This window comes from Phyllobates terribilis, unplaced genomic scaffold, assembly GCF_046119375.1.
Source record: "Phyllobates terribilis strain yellow unplaced genomic scaffold, ASM4611937v1 Scaffold_114__1_contigs__length_5359813, whole genome shotgun sequence".
Classification (NCBI taxonomy): Eukaryota; Metazoa; Chordata; class Amphibia; order Anura; family Dendrobatidae; genus Phyllobates; species Phyllobates terribilis.
The window spans coordinates 1,417,927-1,443,211 of NW_027362874.1; positions in this window are offsets into that span (position 1 = coordinate 1,417,927).

The following is a 25,285-nucleotide window of genomic DNA, read 5'->3' on the forward strand; positions in this document are numbered from 1 at the left end:
TCTTGTTAAGCTACTACGATCTGCACGTCTCTTCCAAGGGGCATTTAAACCATCTTGTTAAGCTACTGCTACCACCACCGCTCTTCCAAGGGGCATTTTAACAGTCTTGTCAAGCTACTGCGACCTGCACGTTTCTTTCAAGGGGCATTTAATCCGTCTTGTTAAGCTACTGCGACTTGCAAGTATTTTCCAAGGGGCATTTAAACCATCTTGTTAAGCTACTGCGACCTCCTCCGCTCTTCCAAGGGGCATTTAAACCGTCTTGTTAAGCTACTGCGACCTGCATGTCTCTTCCAAGGGGCATTTAAACCATCTTGTTAAGCTACTGCGACTTGCACGTCTCTTCCAAGGGGCATTTAAACCGTCTTATTAAGCTGCTGCACCTGCATGTCTCAACCAAGGGGCATTTAAAACGTCTAGTTAAGCTACTGCGACCTGCACGTCTCTTCCAAGGGGCATTTAAACCGTCTTGTTAAGCTACTGCGACCTGCACGTCTCTTTCAACGGGCATTTAAACCGTCTTGTTAAGCTACTGCGCCTTGCACGTCTTTTCCAAGGGGCATTTAAACCGTCTTGTTAAGCTACTGCGACCTTTACCGCTCTTCCAAGGGGCATTTAAACCGTCTTGTTAAGCTACTGCGACCTGCATGTCTCTTCCAAGGGGCATTTAAACCGTCTTGTTAAGCTACTGCGACCTGCATGTCTCTTCCAAGGGGCATTTAAACGGTCTTGTTAAGCTACTGCTACCGCCACCGCTCTTCCAAGGGGCATTTTAACAGTCTTGTCAAGCTACTGCGACATGCATGTCTCTTCCAAGGGGCATTTAAACCGTCTTGTTAAGCTACTGCGACCTGCACGTCTCTTCAAAGGGGCATTTAAACCGTCTTGTTAAGCTACAGCTACCGCCACCGCTCTTCCAAGGGGCATTTAAACCGTCTTGTTAAGCTACTGTAAACTCCACCTCTTTTCCAAGGGGCATTTAAACTGTCTTGTTAAGCTACTGCGACCTGCATGTCTCTTCCAAGGGGCACTTAAACTGTCTTGTTAAGCTACTGCAACCTGCACGTCTCATCCAAGGGGCATTTAAACCGTCTTGTTAAGCTACTTCGACCAGCATGTCTCTTCCAAGGGGCATTAAAACGGTCTTGTTAAGCTACTGCGACCTGCACGTCTCTTAAAAGGGGCATTTAAACCGTCTTGTTAAGCTGCTTTGACCTGCATGTCTCTTCCAAGGGGCATTTAAACTGTCTTGCTAAGCTACTGCGACCTGCATGTCTCTTCCAATGGGCATTTAAACGGTCTTGTTAAGCTACTGCAACCTGCACGTCTCATCCAAGGGGCATTTAAACCGTCTTGTTAAGCTACTTCGACCTGCATGTCTCTTTAAAGGGGCATTAAAACGGTCTTGTTAAGCTACTGCGACCTGCACGTCTCTTAAAACGGGCATTTAAACCGGCTTGTCAAGCTGCTGCGACCTGCACGTCTCATCCAAGGGGCATTTAAACCGTCTTGTTAAGCTACTTCGACCTGCATGTCTCTTCCTAGGGGCATTAAAACGGTCTTGTTAAGCTACTGCGACCTGCACGTCTCTTAAAAGGGGCATTTAAACCATCTTGTTAAGCTGCTACGACCTGCATGTCTCTTCCAAGGGGCATTTAAACCGTCTTGTTAAGCTACTGCGACCTGCATGTCTCTTCCAAGGGGCATTTAAACGGTCTTGTTAAGCTACTCCGACCTGCACGTCTCTTCCAAGGGGCATTTAAACCATCTTGTTAAGCTACTGCGACCTCCACCGCTCTTCCAAGGGGCATTTAAAATGCCTTGTTAAGCTACTACGACCTGCACGTCTCTTCCAAGGGGCATTTAAACTATCTTGTTAAGCTACTGCTACCGCCACCGCTCTTCCAAGGGGCATTTTAACCGTCTTGTTAAGCTACTGCGACCTGCATGTCTCTTCCAAGGGGCATTTAAACAGTCTTGTTAAGCTACTGTAACCTCCACCTCTTTTCCAAGGGGCATTTAAACCGTCTTGTTAAGCTTCTGCAACCTGCAAGTCTCTTCCAAGGGGCATTTAAACCGTCTTGTTAAGCTACTGCGACCTGCATGTCTCTAACAAGGGGCATTTAAACCGTCTTGTTAAGCTACTGCGACCTGCACATCTCCTCCAAGGGGCATTTAAACCGTCTTGTTAAGCTACTGCGACCTGCATGTCTCTTCCAAGGTGGCAATCAATCCGTCTTGTTAAGCTACTGCGACTTGCAAGTATTTTCCAAGGGGCAATTAAACCATCTTGTTAAGCTGCTGCGACCTCCTTCGCTCTTCCAAGGGGCATTTAAACCGTCTTGTTAAGCTACTGCGACCTGCATGTCTCTTCCAAGGGGCATATAAACCATCTTGTTAAGCTACTGCGACCTGCACGTCTCTTCCAAGGGGTATATAAACCGTCTTATTAAGCTGCTGCACCTGCATGTCTCAACCAAGGGGCATTTAAAACGTCTTGTTAAGCTACTGCGACCTCCACCGCTCTTCCAAGGGGCATTTATACTGTCTTGTTAAGCTACTGCGACCTGCACGTCTCTTCCAAGGGGCATTTAAACTGTCTTGTTAAGCTACTGCGACCTGCACGTCTCTTTCAACGGGCATTTAAACCGTCTTGTTAAGCTACTGCGCCTTGCACGTCTTTTCCAAGGGGCATTTAAACCGTCTTGTTAAGCTACTGCGACCTTTACCGCTCTTCCAAGGGGCATTTAAACCGTCTTGTTAAGCTACTGCGACCTGCATGTCTCTTCCAAGGGGCATTTAAACCGTCTTGTTAAGCTACTGCGACCTGCATGTCTCTTCCAAGGGGCATTTAAACCGTCTTGTTAAGCTACTGCTACCGCCACCTCTCTTCCAAGGGGCATTTTAACAGTCTTGTCAAGCTACTGCGACATGCATGTCTCTTCCAAGGGGCATTTAAACCGTCTTGTTAAGCTACTGCGACCTGCACGTCTCTTCAAAGGGGCATTTAAACCGTCTTGTTAAGCTACAGCTACCGCCACCGCTCTTCCAAGGGGTATTTAAACCGTCTTGTTAAGCTACTGTAAACTCCACCTCTTTTCCAAGGGGCATTTAAACTGTCTTGTTAAGCTACTGCGACCTGCATGTCTCTTCCAAGGGGCACTTAAACTGTCTTGTTAAGCTACTGCGACCTGCATGTCTCTTCCAAGGGGTATTTAAACGGTCTTGTTAAGCTACTGCAACCTGCACGTCTCATCCAAGGGGCATTTAAACCGTCTTGTTAAGCTACTTCGACCTGCATGTCTCTTCCAAGGGGCATTAAAACGGTCTTGTTAAGCTACTGCGACCTGCACGTCTCTTAAAAGGGACATTTAAACCGTCTTGTTAAGCTGCTGCGACCTGCATATCTCTTCCAAGGGGCATTTAAACCGTTTTGTTAAGCTACTGCGACCTGCATGTCTCTTCCAAGGGGCATTTAAACGGTCTTGTTAAGCTACTGCAACCTGCACGTCTCATCCAAGGGGCATTTAAACCGTCTTGTTAAGCTACTTCGACCTGCATGTCTCTTCCAAGGGGCATTAAAACGGTCTTGTTAAGCTACTGCGACCTGCACGTCTATTAGAAGGGGCATTTAAACCGTCTTGTCAAGCTGCTGCGACCTGCTCGTCTCATCCAAGGGGCATTTAAACCGTCTTGTTAAGCTACTTCGACCTGCATGTCTCTTCCAAGGGGCATTAAAACGGTCTTGTCAAGCTACTGCGACCTGCACGTCTCTTAAAAGGGGCATTTAAACCATCTTGTTAAGCTTCTGCGACCTGCATGTCTCTTCCAAGGGGCATTTAAACCGTCTTGTTAAGCTACTGCGACCTGCATGTCTCTTCCAAGGGGCATTTAAACGGTCTTGTTAAGCTACTCCGACCTGCACATCTCTTCCAAGGGGCATTTAAACCGTCTTGTTAAGCTTCTGCGACCTGCATGTCTCTTCCAAGGGGCATTTAAACCGCCTTGTTAAGCTACTACGACCTGCACGTCTCTTCCAAGGGGCATTTAAACCATCTTGTTAAGCTACTGCTACCGCCACCGCTCTTCCAAGGGGCATTTTAACCGTCTTGTTAAGCTACTGCGACCTGCATGTCTCTTCCAAGGGGCATTTAAACAGTCTTGTTAAGCTACTGTGACCTCCACCGCTCTTCCAAGGGGCATTTAAACTGTCTTGTTAAGCTACTGTGACCTGCACGTAACTTCCAAGGAGCACTTAAACCGTCTTGTTAAGCTACTGCGACCTGCATGTCTCTTCCAAGGGGCATTTAAACAGTCTTGTTAAGCTACTGCTACCGCGAGCGCACTTCCAAGGGGCTCTTTAAACGTCTTGTTAAGCTACTGCGACCTGCATGTCTCTTTCAAGGGGCATTTAAACTGTTTTGTTAAGCTACTGCGACCGCTACCGCTCTTCCAAGGGGCATTTAAACCATCTTGTTAAGCGACTGCGACCTACATGTCTCTTCCAAGGGGCATTTAAACAATCTTGAAAAGCTATTGTGACTTGCACGTCTTTTCCAAGGGGCATTTAAACCGTCTTGTTAAGCTACTGCGCCTTGCACGTCTTTTCCAAGGGGCATTTAAACCGTCTTGTTAAGCTACTACAACCTTTACCGCTCTTCCAAGGGGCATTTAAACCGTCTTGTTAAGCTACTGCGACCTGCATGTCTCTTCCAAGGGGCTCTTAAACCATCTTGTTAAGCTACTGCGACCTGCACGTCTCTTCCAAGGGGCATTTAAACCGTCTTGTTAAGCTACTGCTACCGCCACCGCTCTTCCCAGGGGCATTTTAACCGTTTTGTTAAGCTACTGCGACCTGCACTTCTCTTTCAAAGGGCATTTAAACCGTCTTGTTAAGCTACTGTAACCTCCACCTCTTTTCCAAGGGGCATTTAAACCGTCTTGTTAAGCTACTGCGACCTGCACATCTCCTCCAAGGGGCATTTAAACCGTCTTGTTAAGCTACTGCGACCTGCATGTCTCTTCCAAGGGGCAATTAAACCGTCTTGTTAAGCTACTGCGACCTGCACGTCTCTTCCAAGGGGCATTTAAACCATCTTGTTAAGTTACTGCTATCGCCACCGCTCTTCCAAGGGGCATTTTAACCGTCTTGTTAAGCTACTGCGACGTGCACGTCTCTTTCAACGGGCATTTAATCCGTCTTGTTAAGCTACTGCGACCTGCATGTCTCTTCCAAGGGGCATTTGAACTGTCTTGTTAAGCTACTGCGACCTCCACCTCTCTTCCAAGGGGCATTTAAACCGTCTTGTTAAGCTACTACGATCTGCACGTCTCTTCCAAGGGGCACTTAAACCATCTTGTTAAGCTACTGCTACCACCACCGCTCTTCCAAGGGGCATTTTAACAGTCTTGTCAAGCTACTGCGACCTGCACGTTTCTTTCAAGGGGCATTTAATCCGTCTTGTTAAGCTACTGCGACTTGCAAGTATTTTCCAAGGGGCATTTAAACCATCTTGTTAAGCTACTGCGACCTCCTCCGCTCTTCCAAGGGGCATTTAAACCGTCTTGTTAAGCTACTGCGACCTGCATGTCTCTTCCAAGGGGCATTTAAACCATCTTGTTAAGCTACTGCGACCTGCACGTCTCTTCCAAGGGGCATTTAAACCGTCTTATTAAGCTGCTGCACCTGCATGTCTCAACCAAGGGGCATTTAAAACGTCTTGTTAAGCTACTGCGACCTGCACGTCTCTTCCAAGGGGCATTTAAACCGTCTTGTTAAGCTACTGCGACCTGCACGTCTCTTTCAACGGGCATTTAAACCGTCTTGTTAAGCTACTGCGCCTTGCACGTCTTTTCCAAGGGGCATTTAAACCGTCTTGTTAAGCTACTGCGACCTTTACCGCTCTTCCAAGGGGCATTTAAACCGTCTTGTTAAGCTACTGCGACCTGCATGTCTCTTCCAAGGGGCATTTAAACCGTCTTGTTAAGCTACTGCGACCTGCATGTCTCTTCCAAGGGGCATTTAAACGGTCTTGTTAAGCTACTGCTACCGCCACCGCTCTTCCAAGGGGCATTTTAACAGTCTTGTCAAGCTACTGCGACATGCAAGTCTCTTCCAAGGGGCATTTAAACCGTCTTGTTAAGCTACTGCGACCTGCACGTCTCTTCAAAGGGGCATTTAAACCATCTTGTTAAGCTACAGCTACCGCCACCGCTCTTCCAAGGGGCATTTAAACCGTCTTGTTAAGCTACTGCGACCTGCATGTCTCTTCCAAGGGGCACTTAAACTGTCTTGTTAAGCTACTGCGACCTGCATGTCTCTTCCAAGGGGTATTTAAACGGTCTTGTTAAGCTACTGCAACCTGCACGTCTCATCCAAGGGGCATTTAAACCGTCTTGTTAAGCTACTTCGACCAGCATGTCTCTTCCAAGGGGCATTAAAACGGTCTTGTTAAGCTACTGCGACCTGCACGTCTCTTAAAAGGGGCATTTAAACCGTCTTGTTAAGCTGCTTCGACCTGCATGTCTCTTCCAAGGGGCATTTAAACTGTCTTGCTAAGCTACTGCGACCTGCATGTCTCTTCCAAGGGGCATTTAAACGGTCTTGCTAAGCTACTGCAACCTGCACGTCTCATCCAAGGGGCATTTAAACCGTCTTGTTAAGCTACTTCGACCTGCATGTCTCTTTAAAGGGGCATTAAAACGGTCTTGTTAAGCTACTGCGACCTGCACGTCTCTTAAAAGGGGCATTTAAACCGGCTTGTCAAGCTGCTGCGACCTGCACGTCTCATCCAAGGGGCATTTAAACCGTCTTGTTAAGCTACTTCGACCTGCATGTCTCTTCCAAGGGGCATTAAAACGGTCTTGTTAAGCTACTGCGACCTGCACGTCTCTTAAAAGGGGCATTTAAACCATCTTGTTAAGCTGCTACGACCTGCATGTCTCTTCCAAGGGGCATTTAAACCGTCTTGTTAAGCTACTGCGACCTGCATGTCTCTTCCAAGGGGCATTTAAACGGTCTTGTTAAGCTACTCCGACCTGCACGTCTCTTCCAAGGGGCATTTAAACGATCTTGTTAAGCTACTGCGACCTCCACCGCTCTTCCAAGGGGCATTTAAAACGCCTTGTTAAGCTACTACGACCTGCACGTCTCTTCCAAGGGGCATTTAAACCATCTTGTTAAGCTACTGCTACCGCCACCGCTCTTCCAAGGGGCATTTTAACCATCTTGTTAAGCTACTGCGACCTGCATGTCTCTTCCAAGGGGCATTTAAACAGTCTTGTTAAGCTACTGTAACCTCCACCTCTTTTCCAAGGGGCATTTAAACCGTCTTGTTAAGCTTCTGCAACCTGCAAGTCTCTTCCAAGGGGCATTTAAACCGTCTTGTTAAGCTACTGCGACCTGCATGTCTCTAACAAGGGGCATTTAAACCGTCTTGTTAAGCTACTGCGACCTGCACATCTCCTCCAAGGGGCATTTAAACCGTCTTGTTAAGCTACTGCGACCTGCATGTCTCTTCCAAGGTGGCAGTCAATCCGTCTTGTTAAGCTACTGCGACTTGCAAGTATTTTCCAAGGGGCAATTAAACCATCTTGTTAAGCTACTGCGACCTCCTCCGCTCTTCCAAGGGGCATTTAAACCGTCTTGTTAAGCTACTGCGACCTGCATGTCTCTTCCAAGGGGCATATAAACCATCTTGTTAAGCTACTGCGACCTGCACGTCCCTTCCAAGGGGCATTTAAAACGTCTTATTAAGCTGCTGCACCTGCATGTCTCAACCAAGGGGCATTTAAAACGTCTTGTTAAGCTACTGCGACCTCCACCGCTCTTCCAAGGGGCATTTATACTGTCTTGTTAAGCTACTGCGACCTGCACGTCTCTTCCAAGGGGCATTTAAACTGTCTTGTTAAGCTACTGCGACCTGCACGTCTCTTTCAACGGGCATTTATACCGTCTTGTTAAGCTACTGCGCCTTGCACGTCTTTTCCAAGGGGCATTTAAACCGTCTTGTTAAGCTACTGCGACCTTTACCGCTCTTCCAAGGGGCATTTAAACCGTCTTGTTAAGCTACTGCGACCTGCATGTCTCTTCCAAGGGGCATTTAAACCGTCTTGTTAAGCTACTGCGACCTGCATGTCTCTTCCAAGGGGCATTTAAACCGTCTTGTTAAGCTACTGCTACCGCCACCTCTCTTCCAAGGGGCATTTTAACAGTCTTGTCAAGCTACTGCGACATGCATGTCTCTTCCAAGGGGCATTTAAACCGTCTTGTTAAGCTACTGCGACCTGCACGTCTCTTCAAAGGGGCATTTAAACCGTCTTGTTAAGCTACAGCTACCGCCACCGCTCTTCCAAGGGGCATTTAAACCGTCTTGTTAAGCTACTGTAAACTCCACCTCTTTTCCAAGGGGCATTTAAACTGTCTTGTTAAGCTACTGCGACCTGCATGTCTCTTCCAAGGGGCACTTAAACTGTCTTGTTAAGCTACTGCGACCTGCATGTCTCTTCCAAGGGGTATTTAAACGGTCTTGTTAAGCTACTGCAACCTGCACATCTCATCCAAGGGGCATTTAAACCGTCTTGTTAAGCTACTTCGACCTGCATGTCTCTTCCAAGGGGCATTAAAACGGTCTTGTTAAGCTACTGCGACCTGCACGTCTCTTAAAAGGGACATTTAAACCGTCTTGTTAAGCTGCTGCGACCTGCATATCTCTTCCAAGGGGCATTTAAACCGTTTTGTTAAGCTACTGCGACCTGCATGTCTCTTCCAAGGGGCATTTAAATGGTCTTGTTAAGCTACTGCAACCTGCACGTCTCATCCAAGGGGCATTTAAACCGTCTTGTTAAGCTACTTCGACCTGCATGTCTCTTCCAAGGGGCATTAAAACGGTCTTGTTAAGCTACTGCGACCTGCACGTCTATTAGAAGGGGCATTTAAACCGTCTTGTCAAGCTGCTGCGACCTGCTCGTCTCATCCAAGGGGCATTTAAACCGTCTTGTTAAGCTACTTCGACCTGCATGTCTCTTCCAAGGGGCATTAAAACGGTCTTGTTAAGCTACTGCGACCTGCACGTCTCTTAAAAGGGGCATTTAAACCATCTTGTTAAGCTTCTGCGACCTCCACCGCTCTTCCAAGGGGCATTTAAACTGTCTTGTTAAGCTACTACGACCTGCATGTCTCTTCCAAGGGGCATTTAAACCGTCTTGTTAAGCTACTGCTACCTCGACCGCACATCCAAGGGGCACTTTAACCGTCTTGTTAAGCTACTGCGACCTGCACGTCTCTTTCAAGGGCCATTTAAATGTCTTGTTAAGCTACTGCGACCGCTACCGCTCTTCCAAGGGGCATTTAAACCGTCTTGTTAAGCTACTGCGACCTGCATGTCTCTTCCAAGGGGCATTTAAATTGTCTTGAAAAGCTACTGCGACTTGCACTTCTTTTCCAAGGGGCATTTAAACCGTCATGTTAAGCTACTGCAACTTGCACGTCTTTTGCAAGGGGTCATTTAAACCGTCATATTAAGCTACTGCTACCGCGACCGCTCTTCCAAGGGGCATTTAAACCATCTTGTTAAGCTACTGTAACCTCCACCTCTATTCCAATGGGCATTTAAAACGTCTTGTTAAGCTACTGCAACCTGCACGTAACTTCCAAGGAGCACTTAAACCGTCTTGTTAAGCTACTGCGACCTGCATGTCTCTTCCAAGGGGCATTTAAACAGTCTTGTTAAGCTACTGCTACCGCGAGCGCACTTCCAAGGGGCTCTTTAAACGTCTTGTTAAGCTACTGCGACCTGCATGTCTCTTTCAAGGGGCATTTAAACTGTCTTGTTAAGCTACTGCGACCGCTACCGCTCTTCCAAGGGGCATTTAAACCTTCTTGTTAAGCTACTGCGACCTACATGTCTCTTCCAAGGGGCATTTAAACAATCTTGAAAAGCTATTGTGACTTGCACGTCTTTTCCAAGGGGCATTTAAACCGTCTTGTTAAGCTACTGCGCCTTGCACGTCTTTTCCAAGGGGCATTTAAACCGTCTTGTTAAGCTACTACAACCTTTACCGCTCTTCCAAGGGGCATTTAAACCGTCTTGTTAAGCTACTGCGACCTGCATGTCTCTTCCAAGGGGCTCTTAAACCATCTTGTTAAGCTACTGCGACCTGCACGTCTCTTCCAAGGGGCATTTAAACCGTCTTGTTAAGCTACTGCTACCGCCACCGCTCTTCCCAGGGGCATTTTAACCGTTTTGTTAAGCTACTGCGACCTGCACTTCTCTTTCAACGGGCATTTAAACCGTCTTGTTAAGCTAGTGTAACCTCCACCTCTTTTCCAAGGGGCATTTAAACCGTCTTGTTAAGCGTCTGCAACCTGCAAGTCTCTTCCAAGGGGCATTTAAACCGTCTTGTTAAGCTACTGCGACCTGCATGTCTCTAACAAGGGGCATTTAAACCGTCTTGTTAAGCTACTGCGACCTGCACATCTCCTCCAAGGGGCATTTAAACCGTCTTGTTAAGCTACTGCGACCTGCATGTCTCTTCCAAGGGGCAATTAAACCGTCTTGTTAAGCTACTGCGACCTGCACGTCTCTTCCAAGGGGCATTTAAACCATCTTGTTAAGCTACTGCTATCGCCACCGCTCTTCCAAGGGGCATTTTAACCGTCTTGTTAAGCTACTGCGACGTGCACGTCTCTTTCAACGGGCATTTAATCCGTCTTGTTAAGCTACTGCGACCTGCATGTCTCTTCCAAGGGGCATTTGAACTGTCTTGTTAAGCTACTGCGACCTCCACCTCTCTTCCAAGGGGCATTTAAACCGTCTTGTTAAGCTACTACGATCTGCACGTCTCTTCCAAGGGGCATTTAAACCATCTTGTTAAGCTACTGCTACCACCACCGCTCTTCCAAGGGGCATTTTAACAGTCTTGTCAAGCTACTGCGACCTGCACGTTTCTTTCAAGGGGCATTTTGATCCGTCTTGTTAAGCTACTGCGACTTGCAAGTATTTTCCAAGGGGCAATTAAACCATCTTGTTAAGCTACTGCGAACTCCTCCGCTCTTCCAAGGGGCATTTAAACCGTCTTGTTAAGCTACTGCGACCTGCATGTCTCTTCCAAGGGGCATTTAAACCATCTTGTTAAGCTACTGCGACCTGCACGTCTCTTCCAAGGGGCATTTAAACCGTCTTATTAAGCTGCTGCACCTGCATGTCTCAACCAAGGGGCATTTAAAACGTCTTGTTAAGCTACTGCGACCTCCACCGCTCTTCCAAGGGGCATTTATACTGTCTTGTTAAGCTACTGCGACCTGCATGTCTCTTCCAAGGGGCATTTAAACCGTCTTGTTAAGCTACTTCGACCTGCATGTCTCTTCCAAGGGGCATTAAAACGGTCTTGTTAAGCTACTGCGACCTGCACGTCTATTAGAAGGGGCATTTAAACCGTCTTGTCAAGCTGCTGCGACCTGCTCGTCTCATCCAAGGGGCATTTAAACCGTCTTGTTAAGCTACTTCGACCTGCATGTCTCTTCCAAGGGGCATTAAAACGGTCTTGTTAAGCTACTGCGACCTGCACGTCTCTTAAAAGGGGCATTTAAACCATCTTGTTAAGCTTCTGCGACCTCCACCGCTCTTCCAAGGGGCATTTAAACTGTCTTGTTAAGCTACTGCGACCTGCATGTCTCTTCCAAGGGGCATTTAAACCGTCTTGTTAAGCTACTGCTACCTCGACCGCACATCCAAGGGGCACTTTAACCGTCTTGTTAAGCTACTGCGACCTGCACGTCTCTTTCAAGGGCCATTTAAACTGTCTTGTTAAGCTACTGCGACCGCTACCGCTCTTCCAAGGGGCATTTAAACCGTCTTGTTAAGCTACTGCGACCTGCATGTCTCTTCCAAGGGGCATTTAAACTGTCTTGAAAAGCTACTGCGACTTGCACTTCTTTTCCAAGGGGCATTTAAACCGTCATGTTAAGCTACTGCAACTTGCACGTCTTTTGCAAGGGGTCATTTAAACCGTCATATTAAGCTACTGCTACCGCGACCGCTCTTCCAAGGGGCATTTAAACCATCTTGTTAAGCTACTGTAACCTCCACCTCTATTCCAATGGGCATTTAAAACGTCTTGTTAAGCTACTGCAACCTGCACGTAACTTCCAAGGAGCACTTAAACCGTCTTGTTAAGCTACTGCGACCTGCATGTCTCTTCCAAGGGGCATTTAAACAGTCTTGTTAAGCTACTGCTACCGCGAGCGCACTTCCAAGGGGCTCTTTAAACGTCTTGTTAAGCTACTGCGACCTGCATGTCTCTTTCAAGGGGCATTTAAACTGTCTTGTTAAGCTACTGCGACCGCTACCGCTCTTCCAAGGGGCATTTAAACCTTCTTGTTAAGCTACTGCGACCTACATGTCTCTTCCAAGGGGCATTTAAACAATCTTGAAAAGCTATTGTGACTTGCACGTCTTTTCCAAGGGGCATTTAAACCGTCTTGTTAAGCTACTGCGCCTTGCACGTCTTTTCCAAGGGGCATTTAAACCGTCTTGTTAAGCTACTACAACCTTTACCGCTCTTCCAAGGGGCATTTAAACCGTCTTGTTAAGCTACTGCGACCTGCATGTCTCTTCCAAGGGGCTCTTAAACCATCTTGTTAAGCTACTGCGACCTGCACGTCTCTTCCAAGGGGCATTTAAACCGTCTTGTTAAGCTACTGCTACCGCCACCGTTCTTCCCAGGGGCATTTTAACCGTTTTGTTAAGCTACTGCGACCTGCACTTCTCTTTCAACGGGCATTTAAACCGTCTTGTTAAGCTAGTGTAACCTCCACCTCTTTTCCAAGGGGCATTTAAACCGTCTTGTTAAGCGTCTGCAACCTGCAAGTCTCTTCCAAGGGGCATTTAAACCGTCTTGTTAAGCTACTGCGACCTGCATGTCTCTAACAAGGGGCATTTAAACCGTCTTGTTAAGCTACTGCGACCTGCACATCTCCTCCAAGGGGCATTTAAACCGTCTTGTTAAGCTACTGCGACCTGCATGTCTCTTCCAAGGGGCAATTAAACCGTCTTGTTAAGCTACTGCGACCTGCACGTCTCTTCCAAGGGGCATTTAAACCATCTTGTTAAGCTACTGCTATCGCCACCGCTCTTCCAAGGGGCATTTTAACCGTCTTGTTAAGCTACTGCGACGTGCACGTCTCTTTCAACGGGCATTTAATCCGTCTTGTTAAGCTACTGCGACCTGCATGTCTCTTCCAAGGGGCATTTGAACTGTCTTGTTAAGCTACTGCGACCTCCACCTCTCTTCCAAGGGGCATTTAAACCGTCTTGTTAAGCTACTACGATCTGCACGTCTCTTCCAAGGGGCATTTAAACCATCTTGTTAAGCTACTGCTACCACCACCGCTCTTCCAAGGGGCATTTTAACAGTCTTGTCAAGCTACTGCGACCTGCACGTTTCTTTCAAGGGGCATTTTGATCCGTCTTGTTAAGCTACTGCGACTTGCAAGTATTTTCCAAGGGGCAATTAAACCATCTTGTTAAGCTACTGCGAACTCCTCCGCTCTTCCAAGGGGCATTTAAACCGTCTTGTTAAGCTACTGCGACCTGCATGTCTCTTCCAAGGGGCATTTAAACCATCTTGTTAAGCTACTGCGACCTGCACGTCTCTTCCAAGGGGCATTTAAACCGTCTTATTAAGCTGCTGCACCTGCATGTCTCAACCAAGGGGCATTTAAAACGTCTTGTTAAGCTACTGCGACCTCCACCGCTCTTCCAAGGGGCATTTATACTGTCTTGTTAAGCTACTGCGACCTGCACGTCTCTTCCAAGGGGCATTTAAACCGTCTTGTTAAGCTACTGCGACCTGCACGTCTCTTTCAACGGGCATTTAAACCGTCTTGTTAAGCTACTGCGCCTTGCACGTCTTTTCCAAGGGGCATTTAAACCGTCTTGTTAAGCTACTGCGACCTTTACCGGTCTTCCAAGGGGCATTTAAACCGTCTTGTTAAGCTACTGCGACCTGCATGTCTCTTCCAAGGGGCATTTAAACCGTCTTGTTAAGCTACTGCGACCTGCATGTCTCTTCCAAGGGGCATTTAAACCGTCTTGTTAAGCTACTGCGACCTGCATGTCTCTTCCAAGGGGCATTTAAACTGTCTTGAAAAGCTACTGCGACTTGCACTTCTTTTCCAAGGGGCATTTAAACCGTCATGTTAAGCTACTGCAACTTGCACGTCTTTTGCAAGGGGTCATTTAAACCGTCATATTAAGCTACTGCTACCGCGACCGCTCTTCCAAGGGGCATTTAAACCATCTTGTTAAGCTACTGTAACCTCCACCTCTATTCCAATGGGCATTTAAAACGTCTTGTTAAGCTACTGCAACCTGCACGTAACTTCCAAGGAGCACTTAAACCGTCTTGTTAAGCTACTGCGACCTGCATGTCTCTTCCAAGGGGCATTTAAACAGTCTTGTTAAGCTACTGCTACCGCGAGCGCACTTCCAAGGGGCTCTTTAAACGTCTTGTTAAGCTACTGCGACCTGCATGTCTCTTTCAAGGGGCATTTAAACTGTCTTGTTAAGCTACTGCGACCGCTACCGCTCTTCCAAGGGGCATTTAAACCTTCTTGTTAAGCTACTGCGACCTACATGTCTCTTCCAAGGGGCATTTAAACAATCTTGAAAAGCTATTGTGACTTGCACGTCTTTTCCAAGGGGCATTTAAACCGTCTTGTTAAGCTACTGCGACCTGCACGTCTCTTCAAAGGGGCATTTAAACCATCTTGTTAAGCTACAGCTACCGCCACCGCTCTTCCAAGGGGCATTTAAACCGTCTTGTTAAGCTACTGCGACCTGCATGTCTCTTCCAAGGGGCACTTAAACTGTCTTGTTAAGCTACTGCGACCTGCATGTCTCTTCCAAGGGGTATTTAAACGGTCTTGTTAAGCTACTGCAACCTGCACGTCTCATCCAAGGGGCATTTAAACCGTCTTGTTAAGCTACTTCGACCAGCATGTCTCTTCCAAGGGGCATTAAAACGGTCTTGTTAAGCTACTGCGACCTGCACGTCTCTTAAAAGGGGCATTTAAACCGTCTTGTTAAGCTGCTTCGACCTGCATGTCTCTTCCAAGGGGCATTTAAACTGTCTTGCTAAGCTACTGCGACCTGCATGTCTCTTCCAAGGGGCATTTAAACGGTCTTGCTAAGCTACTGCAACCTGCACGTCTCATCCAAGGGGCATTTAAACCGTCTTGTTAAGCTACTTCGACCTGCATGTCTCTTTAAAGGGGCATTAAAACGGTCTTGTTAAGCTACTGCGACCTGCACGTCTCTTAAAAGGGGCATTTAAACCGGCTTGTCAAGCTGCTGCGACCTGCACGTCTCATCCAAGGGGCATTTAAACCGTCTTGTTAAGCTACTTCGACCTGCATGTCTCTTCCAAGGGGCATTAAAACGGTCTTGTTAAGCTACTGCGACCTGCACGTCTCTTAAAAGGGGCATTTAAACCATCTTGTTAAGCTGCTACGACCTGCATGTCTCTTCCAAGGGGCATTTAAACCGTCTTGTTAAGCTACTGCGACCTGCATGTCTCTTCCAAGGGGCATTTAAACGGTCTTGTTAAGCTACTCCGACCTGCACGTCTCTTCCAAGGGGCATTTAAACGATCTTGTTAAGCTACTGCGACCTCCACCGCTCTTCCAAGGGGCATTTAAAACGCCTTGTTAAGCTACTACGACCTGCACGTCTCTTCCAAGGGGCATTTAAACCATCTTGTTAAGCTACTGCTACCGCCACCGCTCTTCCAAGGGGCATTTTAACCATCTTGTTAAGCTACTGCGACCTGCATGTCTCTTCCAAGGGGCATTTAAACAGTCTTGTTAAGCTACTGTAACCTCCACCTCTTTTCCAAGGGGCATTTAAACCGTCTTGTTAAGCTTCTGCAACCTGCAAGTCTCTTCCAAGGGGCATTTAAACCGTCTTGTTAAGCTACTGCGACCTGCATGTCTCTAACAAGGGGCATTTAAACCGTCTTGTTAAGCTACTGCGACCTGCACATCTCCTCCAAGGGGCATTTAAACCGTCTTGTTAAGCTACTGCGACCTGCATGTCTCTTCCAAGGTGGCAGTCAATCCGTCTTGTTAAGCTACTGCGACTTGCAAGTATTTTCCAAGGGGCAATTAAACCATCTTGTTAAGCTACTGCGACCTCCTCCGCTCTTCCAAGGGGCATTTAAACCGTCTTGTTAAGCTACTGCGACCTGCATGTCTCTTCCAAGGGGCATATAAACCATCTTGTTAAGCTACTGCGACCTGCACGTCCCTTCCAAGGGGCATTTAAAACGTCTTATTAAGCTGCTGCACCTGCATGTCTCAACCAAGGGGCATTTAAAACGTCTTGTTAAGCTACTGCGACCTCCACCGCTCTTCCAAGGGGCATTTATACTGTCTTGTTAAGCTACTGCGACCTGCACGTCTCTTCCAAGGGGCATTTAAACTGTCTTGTTAAGCTACTGCGACCTGCACGTCTCTTTCAACGGGCATTTATACCGTCTTGTTAAGCTACTGCGCCTTGCACGTCTTTTCCAAGGGGCATTTAAACCGTCTTGTTAAGCTACTGCGACCTTTACCGCTCTTCCAAGGGGCATTTAAACCGTCTTGTTAAGCTACTGCGACCTGCATGTCTCTTCCAAGGGGCATTTAAACCGTCTTGTTAAGCTACTGCGACCTGCATGTCTCTTCCAAGGGGCATTTAAACCGTCTTGTTAAGCTACTGCTACCGCCACCTCTCTTCCAAGGGGCATTTTAACAGTCTTGTCAAGCTACTGCGACATGCATGTCTCTTCCAAGGGGCATTTAAACCGTCTTGTTAAGCTACTGCGACCTGCACGTCTCTTCAAAGGGGCATTTAAACCGTCTTGTTAAGCTACAGCTACCGCCACCGCTCTTCCAAGGGGCATTTAAACCGTCTTGTTAAGCTACTGTAAACTCCACCTCTTTTCCAAGGGGCATTTAAACTGTCTTGTTAAGCTACTGCGACCTGCATGTCTCTTCCAAGGGGCACTTAAACTGTCTTGTTAAGCTACTGCGACCTGCATGTCTCTTCCAAGGGGTATTTAAACGGTCTTGTTAAGCTACTGCAACCTGCACATCTCATCCAAGGGGCATTTAAACCGTCTTGTTAAGCTACTTCGACCTGCATGTCTCTTCCAAGGGGCATTAAAACGGTCTTGTTAAGCTACTGCGACCTGCACGTCTCTTAAAAGGGACATTTAAACCGTCTTGTTAAGCTGCTGCGACCTGCATATCTCTTCCAAGGGGCATTTAAACCGTTTTGTTAAGCTACTGCGACCTGCATGTCTCTTCCAAGGGGCATTTAAATGGTCTTGTTAAGCTACTGCAACCTGCACGTCTCATCCAAGGGGCATTTAAACCGTCTTGTTAAGCTACTTCGACCTGCATGTCTCTTCCAAGGGGCATTAAAACGGTCTTGTTAAGCTACTGCGACCTGCACGTCTATTAGAAGGGGCATTTAAACCGTCTTGTCAAGCTGCTGCGACCTGCTCGTCTCATCCAAGGGGCATTTAAACCGTCTTGTTAAGCTACTTCGACCTGCATGTCTCTTCCAAGGGGCATTAAAACGGTCTTGTTAAGCTACTGCGACCTGCACGTCTCTTAAAAGGGGCATTTAAACCATCTTGTTAAGCTTCTGCGACCTCCACCGCTCTTCCAAGGGGCATTTAAACTGTCTTGTTAAGCTACTACGACCTGCATGTCTCTTCCAAGGGGCATTTAAACCGTCTTGTTAAGCTACTGCTACCTCGACCGCACATCCAAGGGGCACTTTAACCGTCTTGTTAAGCTACTGCGACCTGCACGTCTCTTTCAAGGGCCATTTAAACTGTCTTGTTAAGCTACTGCGACCGCTACCGCTCTTCCAAGGGGCATTTAAACCGTCTTGTTAAGCTACTGCGACCTGCATGTCTCTTCCAAGGGGCATTTAAACTGTCTTGAAAAGCTACTGCGACTTGCACTTCTTTTCCAAGGGGCATTTAAACCGTCATGTTAAGCTACTGCAACTTGCACGTCTTTTGCAAGGGGTCATTTAAACCGTCATATTAAGCTACTGCTACCGCGACCGCTCTTCCAAGGGGCATTTAAACCATCTTGTTAAGCTACTGTAACCTCCACCTCTATTCCAATGGGCATTTAAAACGTCTTGTTAAGCTACTGCAACCTGCACGTAACTTCCAAGGAGCACTTAAACCGTCTTGTTAAGCTACTGCGACCTGCATGTCTCTTCCAAGGGGCATTTAAACAGTCTTGTTAAGCTACTGCTACCGCGAGCGCACTTCCAAGGGGCTCTTTAAACGTCTTGTTAAGCTACTGCGACCTGCATGTCTCTTTCAAGGGGCATTTAAACTGTCTTGTTAAGCTACTGCGACCGCTACCGCTCTTCCAAGGGGCATTTAAACCTTCTTGTTAAGCTACTGCGACCTACATGTCTCTTCCAAGGGGCATTTAAACAATCTTGAAAAGCTATTGTGACTTGCACGTCTTTTCCAAGGGGCATTTAAACCGTCTTGTTAAGCTACTGCGCCTTGCACGTCTTTTCCAAGGGGCATTTAAACCGTCTTGTTAAGCTACTACAACCTTTACCGCTCTTCCAAGGGGCATTTAAACCGTCTTGTTAAGCTACTGCGACCTGCATGTCTCTTCCAAGGGGCTCTTAAACCATCTTGTTAAGCTACTGCGACCTGCACGTCTCTTCCAAGGGGCATTTAAACCGTCTTGTTAAGCTACTGCTACCGCCACCGCTCTTCCCAGGGGCATTTTAACCGTTTTGTTAAGCTACTGCGACCTGCACTTCTCTTTCAACGGGCATTTAAACCGTCTTGTTAAGCTAGTGTAACCTCCACCTCTTTTCCAAGGGGCATTTAAACCGTCTTGTTAAGCGTCTGCAACCTGCAAGTCTCTTCCAAGGGGCATTTAAACCGTCTTGTTAAGCTACTGCGACCTGCATGTCTCTAACAAGGGGCATTTAAACCGTCTTGTTAAGCTACTGCGACCTGCACATCTCCTCCAAGGGGCATTTAAACCGTCTTGTTAAGCTACTGCGACCTGCATGTCTCTTCCAAGGGGCAATTAAACCGTCTTGTTAAGCTACTGCGACCTGCACGTCTCTTCCAAGGGGCATTTAAACCATCTTGTTAAGCTACTGCTATCGCCACCGCTCTTCCAAGGGGCATTTTAACCGTCTTGTTAAGCTACTGCGACGTGCACGTCTCTTTCAACGGGCATTTAATCCGTCTTGTTAAGCTACTGCGACCTGCATGTCTCTTCCAAGGGGCATTTGAACTGTCTTGTTAAGCTACTGCGACCTCCACCTCTCTTCCAAGGGGCATTTAAACCGTCTTGTTAAGCTACTACGATCTGCACGTCTCTTCCAAGGGGCATTTAAACCATCTTGTTAAGCTACTGCTACCACCACCGCTCTTCCAAGGGGCATTTTAACAGTCTTGTCAAGCTACTGCGACCTGCACGTTTCTTTCAAGGGGCATTTTGATCCGTCTTGTTAAGCTACTGCGACTTGCAAGTATTTTCCAAGGGGCAATTAAACCATCTTGTTAAGCTACTGCGAACTCCTCCGCTCTTCCAAGGGGCATTTAAACCGTCTTGTTAAGCTACTGCGACCTGCATGTCTCTTCCAAGGGGCATTTAAACCATCTTGTTAAGCTACTGCGACCTGCACGTCTCTTCCAAGGGGCATTTAAACCGTCTTATTAAGCTGCTGCACCTGCATGTCTCAACCAAGGGGCATTTAAAACGTCTTGTTAAGCTACTGCGACCTCCACCGCTCTTCCAAGGGGCATTTATACTGTCTTGTTAAGCTACTGCGACCTGCATGTCTCTTCCAAGGGGCATTTAAACCGTCTTGTTAAGCTACTTCGACCTGCATGTCTCTTCCAAGGGGCATTAAAACGGTCTTGTTAAGCTACTGCGACCTGCACGTCTATTAGAAGGGGCATTTAAACCGTCTTGTCAAGCTGCTGCGACCTGCTCGTCTCATCCAAGGGGCATTTAAACCGTCTTGTTAAGCTACTTCGACCTGCATGTCTCTTCCAAGGGGCATTAAAACGGTCTTGTTAAGCTACTGCGACCTGCACGTCTCTTAAAAGGGGCATTTAAACCATCTTGTTAAGCTTCTGCGACCTCCACCGCTCTTCCAAGGGGCATTTAAACTGTCTTGTTAAGCTACTGCGACCTGCATGTCTCTTCCAAGGGGCATTTAAACCGTCTTGTTAAGCTACTGCTACCTCGACCGCACATCCAAGGGGCACTTTAACCGTCTTGTTAAGCTACTGCGACCTGCACGTCTCTTTCAAGGGCCATTTAAACTGTCTTGTTAAGCTACTGCGACCGCTACCGCTCTTCCAAGGGGCATTTAAACCGTCTTGTTAAGCTACTGCGACCTGCATGTCTCTTCCAAGGGGCATTTAAACTGTCTTGAAAAGCTACTGCGACTTGCACTTCTTTTCCAAGGGGCATTTAAACCGTCATGTTAAGCTACTGCAACTTGCACGTCTTTTGCAAGGGGTCATTTAAACCGTCATATTAAGCTACTGCTACCGCGACCGCTCTTCCAAGGGGCATTTAAACCATCTTGTTAAGCTACTGTAACCTCCACCTCTATTCCAATGGGCATTTAAAACGTCTTGTTAAGCTACTGCAACCTGCACGTAACTTCCAAGGAGCACTTAAACCGTCTTGTTAAGCTACTGCGACCTGCATGTCTCTTCCAAGGGGCATTTAAACAGTCTTGTTAAGCTACTGCTACCGCGAGCGCACTTCCAAGGGGCTCTTTAAACGTCTTGTTAAGCTACTGCGACCTGCATGTCTCTTTCAAGGGGCATTTAAACTGTCTTGTTAAGCTACTGCGACCGCTACCGCTCTTCCAAGGGGCATTTAAACCTTCTTGTTAAGCTACTGCGACCTACATGTCTCTTCCAAGGGGCATTTAAACAATCTTGAAAAGCTATTGTGACTTGCACGTCTTTTCCAAGGGGCATTTAAACCGTCTTGTTAAGCTACTGCGCCTTGCACGTCTTTTCCAAGGGGCATTTAAACCGTCTTGTTAAGCTACTACAACCTTTACCGCTCTTCCAAGGGGCATTTAAACCGTCTTGTTAAGCTACTGCGACCTGCATGTCTCTTCCAAGGGGCTCTTAAACCATCTTGTTAAGCTACTGCGACCTGCACGTCTCTTCCAAGGGGCATTTAAACCGTCTTGTTAAGCTACTGCTACCGCCACCGTTCTTCCCAGGGGCATTTTAACCGTTTTGTTAAGCTACTGCGACCTGCACTTCTCTTTCAACGGGCATTTAAACCGTCTTGTTAAGCTAGTGTAACCTCCACCTCTTTTCCAAGGGGCATTTAAACCGTCTTGTTAAGCGTCTGCAACCTGCAAGTCTCTTCCAAGGGGCATTTAAACCGTCTTGTTAAGCTACTGCGACCTGCATGTCTCTAACAAGGGGCATTTAAACCGTCTTGTTAAGCTACTGCGACCTGCACATCTCCTCCAAGGGGCATTTAAACCGTCTTGTTAAGCTACTGCGACCTGCATGTCTCTTCCAAGGGGCAATTAAACCGTCTTGTTAAGCTACTGCGACCTGCACGTCTCTTCCAAGGGGCATTTAAACCATCTTGTTAAGCTACTGCTATCGCCACCGCTCTTCCAAGGGGCATTTTAACCGTCTTGTTAAGCTACTGCGACGTGCACGTCTCTTTCAACGGGCATTTAATCCGTCTTGTTAAGCTACTGCGACCTGCATGTCTCTTCCAAGGGGCATTTGAACTGTCTTGTTAAGCTACTGCGACCTCCACCTCTCTTCCAAGGGGCATTTAAACCGTCTTGTTAAGCTACTACGATCTGCACGTCTCTTCCAAGGGGCATTTAAACCATCTTGTTAAGCTACTGCTACCACCACCGCTCTTCCAAGGGGCATTTTAACAGTCTTGTCAAGCTACTGCGACCTGCACGTTTCTTTCAAGGGGCATTTTGATCCGTCTTGTTAAGCTACTGCGACTTGCAAGTATTTTCCAAGGGGCAATTAAACCATCTTGTTAAGCTACTGCGAACTCCTCCGCTCTTCCAAGGGGCATTTAAACCGTCTTGTTAAGCTACTGCGACCTGCATGTCTCTTCCAAGGGGCATTTAAACCATCTTGTTAAGCTACTGCGACCTGCACGTCTCTTCCAAGGGGCATTTAAACCGTCTTATTAAGCTGCTGCACCTGCATGTCTCAACCAAGGGGCATTTAAAACGTCTTGTTAAGCTACTGCGACCTCCACCGCTCTTCCAAGGGGCATTTATACTGTCTTGTTAAGCTACTGCGACCTGCACGTCTCTTCCAAGGGGCATTTAAACCGTCTTGTTAAGCTACTGCGACCTGCACGTCTCTTTCAACGGGCATTTAAACCGTCTTGTTAAGCTACTGCGCCTTGCACGTCTTTTCCAAGGGGCATTTAAACCGTCTTGTTAAGCTACTGCGACCTTTACCGGTCTTCCAAGGGGCATTTAAACCGTCTTGTTAAGCTACTGCGACCTGCATGTCTCTTCCAAGGGGCATTTAAACCGTCTTGTTAAGCTACTGCGACCTGCATGTCTCTTCCAAGGGGCATTTAAACCGTCTTGTTAAGCTACTGCGACCTGCATGTCTCTTCCAAGGGGCATTTAAACTGTCTTGAAAAGCTACTGCGACTTGCACTTCTTTTCCAAGGGGCATTTAAACCGTCATGTTAAGCTACTGCAACTTGCACGTCTTTTGCAAGGGGTCATTTAAACCGTCATATTAAGCTACTGCTACCGCGACCGCTCTTCCAAGGGGCATTTAAACCATCTTGTTAAGCTACTGTAACCTCCACCTCTATTCCAATGGGCATTTAAAACGTCTTGTTAAGCTACTGCAACCTGCACGTAACTTCCAAGGAGCACTTAAACCGTCTTGTTAAGCTACTGCGACCTGCATGTCTCTTCCAAGGGGCATTTAAACAGTCTTGTTAAGCTACTGCTACCGCGAGCGCACTTCCAAGGGGCTCTTTAAACGTCTTGTTAAGCTACTGCGACCTGCATGTCTCTTTCAAGGGGCATTTAAACTGTCTTGTTAAGCTACTGCGACCGCTACCGCTCTTCCAAGGGGCATTTAAACCTTCTTGTTAAGCTACTGCGACCTACATGTCTCTTCCAAGGGGCATTTAAACAATCTTGAAAAGCTATTGTGACTTGCACGTCTTTTCCAAGGGGCATTTAAACCGTCTTGTTAAGCTACTGCGCCTTGCACGTCTTTTCCAAGGGGCATTTAAACCGTCTTGTTAAGCTACTACAACCTTTACCGCTCTTCCAAGGGGCATTTAAACCGTCTTGTTAAGCTACTGCGACCTGCATGTCTCTTCCAAGGGGCTCTTAAACCATCTTGTTAAGCTACTGCGACCTGCACGTCTCTTCCAAGGGGCATTTAAACCGTCTTGTTAAGCTACTGCTACCGCCACCGCTCTTCCCAGGGGCATTTTAACCGTTTTGTTAAGCTACTGCGACCTGCACTTCTCTTTCAACGGGCATTTAAACCGTCTTGTTAAGCTACTGTAACCTCCACCTCTTTTCCAAGGGGCATTTAAACCGTCTTGTTAAGCTTCTGCAACCTGCAAGTCTCTTCCAAGGGGTACTTAAACCGTCTTGTTAAGCTACTGCGACCTGCATGTCTCTAACAAGGGGCATTTAAACCGTCTTGTTAAGCTACTGCGACCTGCACATCTCCTCCAAGGGGCATTTAAACCGTCTTGTTAAGCTACTGCGACCTGCATGTCTCTTCCAAGGGGCAATTAAACCGTCTTGTTAAGCTACTGCGACCTGCACGTCTCTTCCAAGGGGCATTTAAACCATCTTGTTAAGCTACTGCTATCGCCACCGCTCTTCCAAGGGGCATTTTAACCGTCTTGTTAAGCTACTGCGACGTGCACGTCTCTTTCAACGGGCATTTAATCCGTCTTGTTAAGCTACTGCGACCTGCATGTCTCTTCCAAGGGGCATTTGAACTGTCTTGTTAAGCTACTGCGACCTCCACCGCTCTTCCAAGGGGCATTTTAACCGTCTTGTTAAGCTACTGCGACGTGCACGTGTCTTTCAACGGGCATTTAATCCGTCTTGTTAAGCTACTGCGACCTGCATGTCTCTTCCAAGGGGCATTTGAACTGTCTTGTTAAGCTACTGCGACCTCCACCTCTCTTCCAAGGGGCATTTAAACCGTCTTGTTAAGCTACTACGATCTGCACGTCTCTTCCAAGGGGCATTTAAACCATCTTGTTAAGCTACTGCTACCACCACCGCTCTTCCAAGGGGCATTTTAACAGTCTTGTCAAGCTACTGCGACCTGCACGTTTCTTTCAAGGGGCATTTTGATCCGTCTTGTTAAGCTACTGCGACTTGCAAGTATTTTCCAAGGGGCAATTAAACCATCTTGTTAAGCTACTGCGACCTCCTCCGCTCTTCCAAGGGGCATTTAAACCGTCTTGTTAAGCTACTGCGACCTGCATGTCTCTTCCAAGGGGCATTTAAACCATCTTGTTAAGCTACTGCGACCTGCACGTCTCTTCCAAGGGGCATTTAAACCGTCTTATTAAGCTGCTGCACCTGCATGTCTCAACCAAGGGGCATTTAAAACGTCTTGTTAAGCTACTGCGACCTCCACCGCTCTTCCAAGGGGCATTTATACTGTCTTGTTAAGCTACTGCGACCTGCACGTCTCTTCCAAGGGGCATTTAAACCGTCTTGTTAAGCTACTGCGACCTGCACGTCTCTTTCAACGGGCATTTAAACCGTCTTGTTAAGCTACTGCGCCTTGCACGTCTTTTCCAAGGGGCATTTAAACCGTCTTGTTAAGCTACTGCGACCTTTACCGCTCTTCCAAGGGGCATTTAAACCGTCTTGTTAAGCTACTGCGACCTGCATGTCTCTTCCAAGGGGCATTTAAACCGTCTTGTTAAGCTACTGCGACCTGCATGTCTCTTCCAAGGGGCATTTAAACGGTCTTGTTAAGCTACTGCTACCGCCACCGCTCTTCCAAGGGGCATTTTAACAGTCTTGTCAAGCTACTGCGACATGCATGTCTCTTCCAAGGGGCATTTAAACCGTCTTGTTAAGCTACTGCGACCTGCACGTCTCTTCAAAGGGGCATTTAAACCGTCTTGTTAAGCTACAGCTACCGCCACCGCTCTTCCAAGGGGCATTTAAACCGTCTTGTTAAG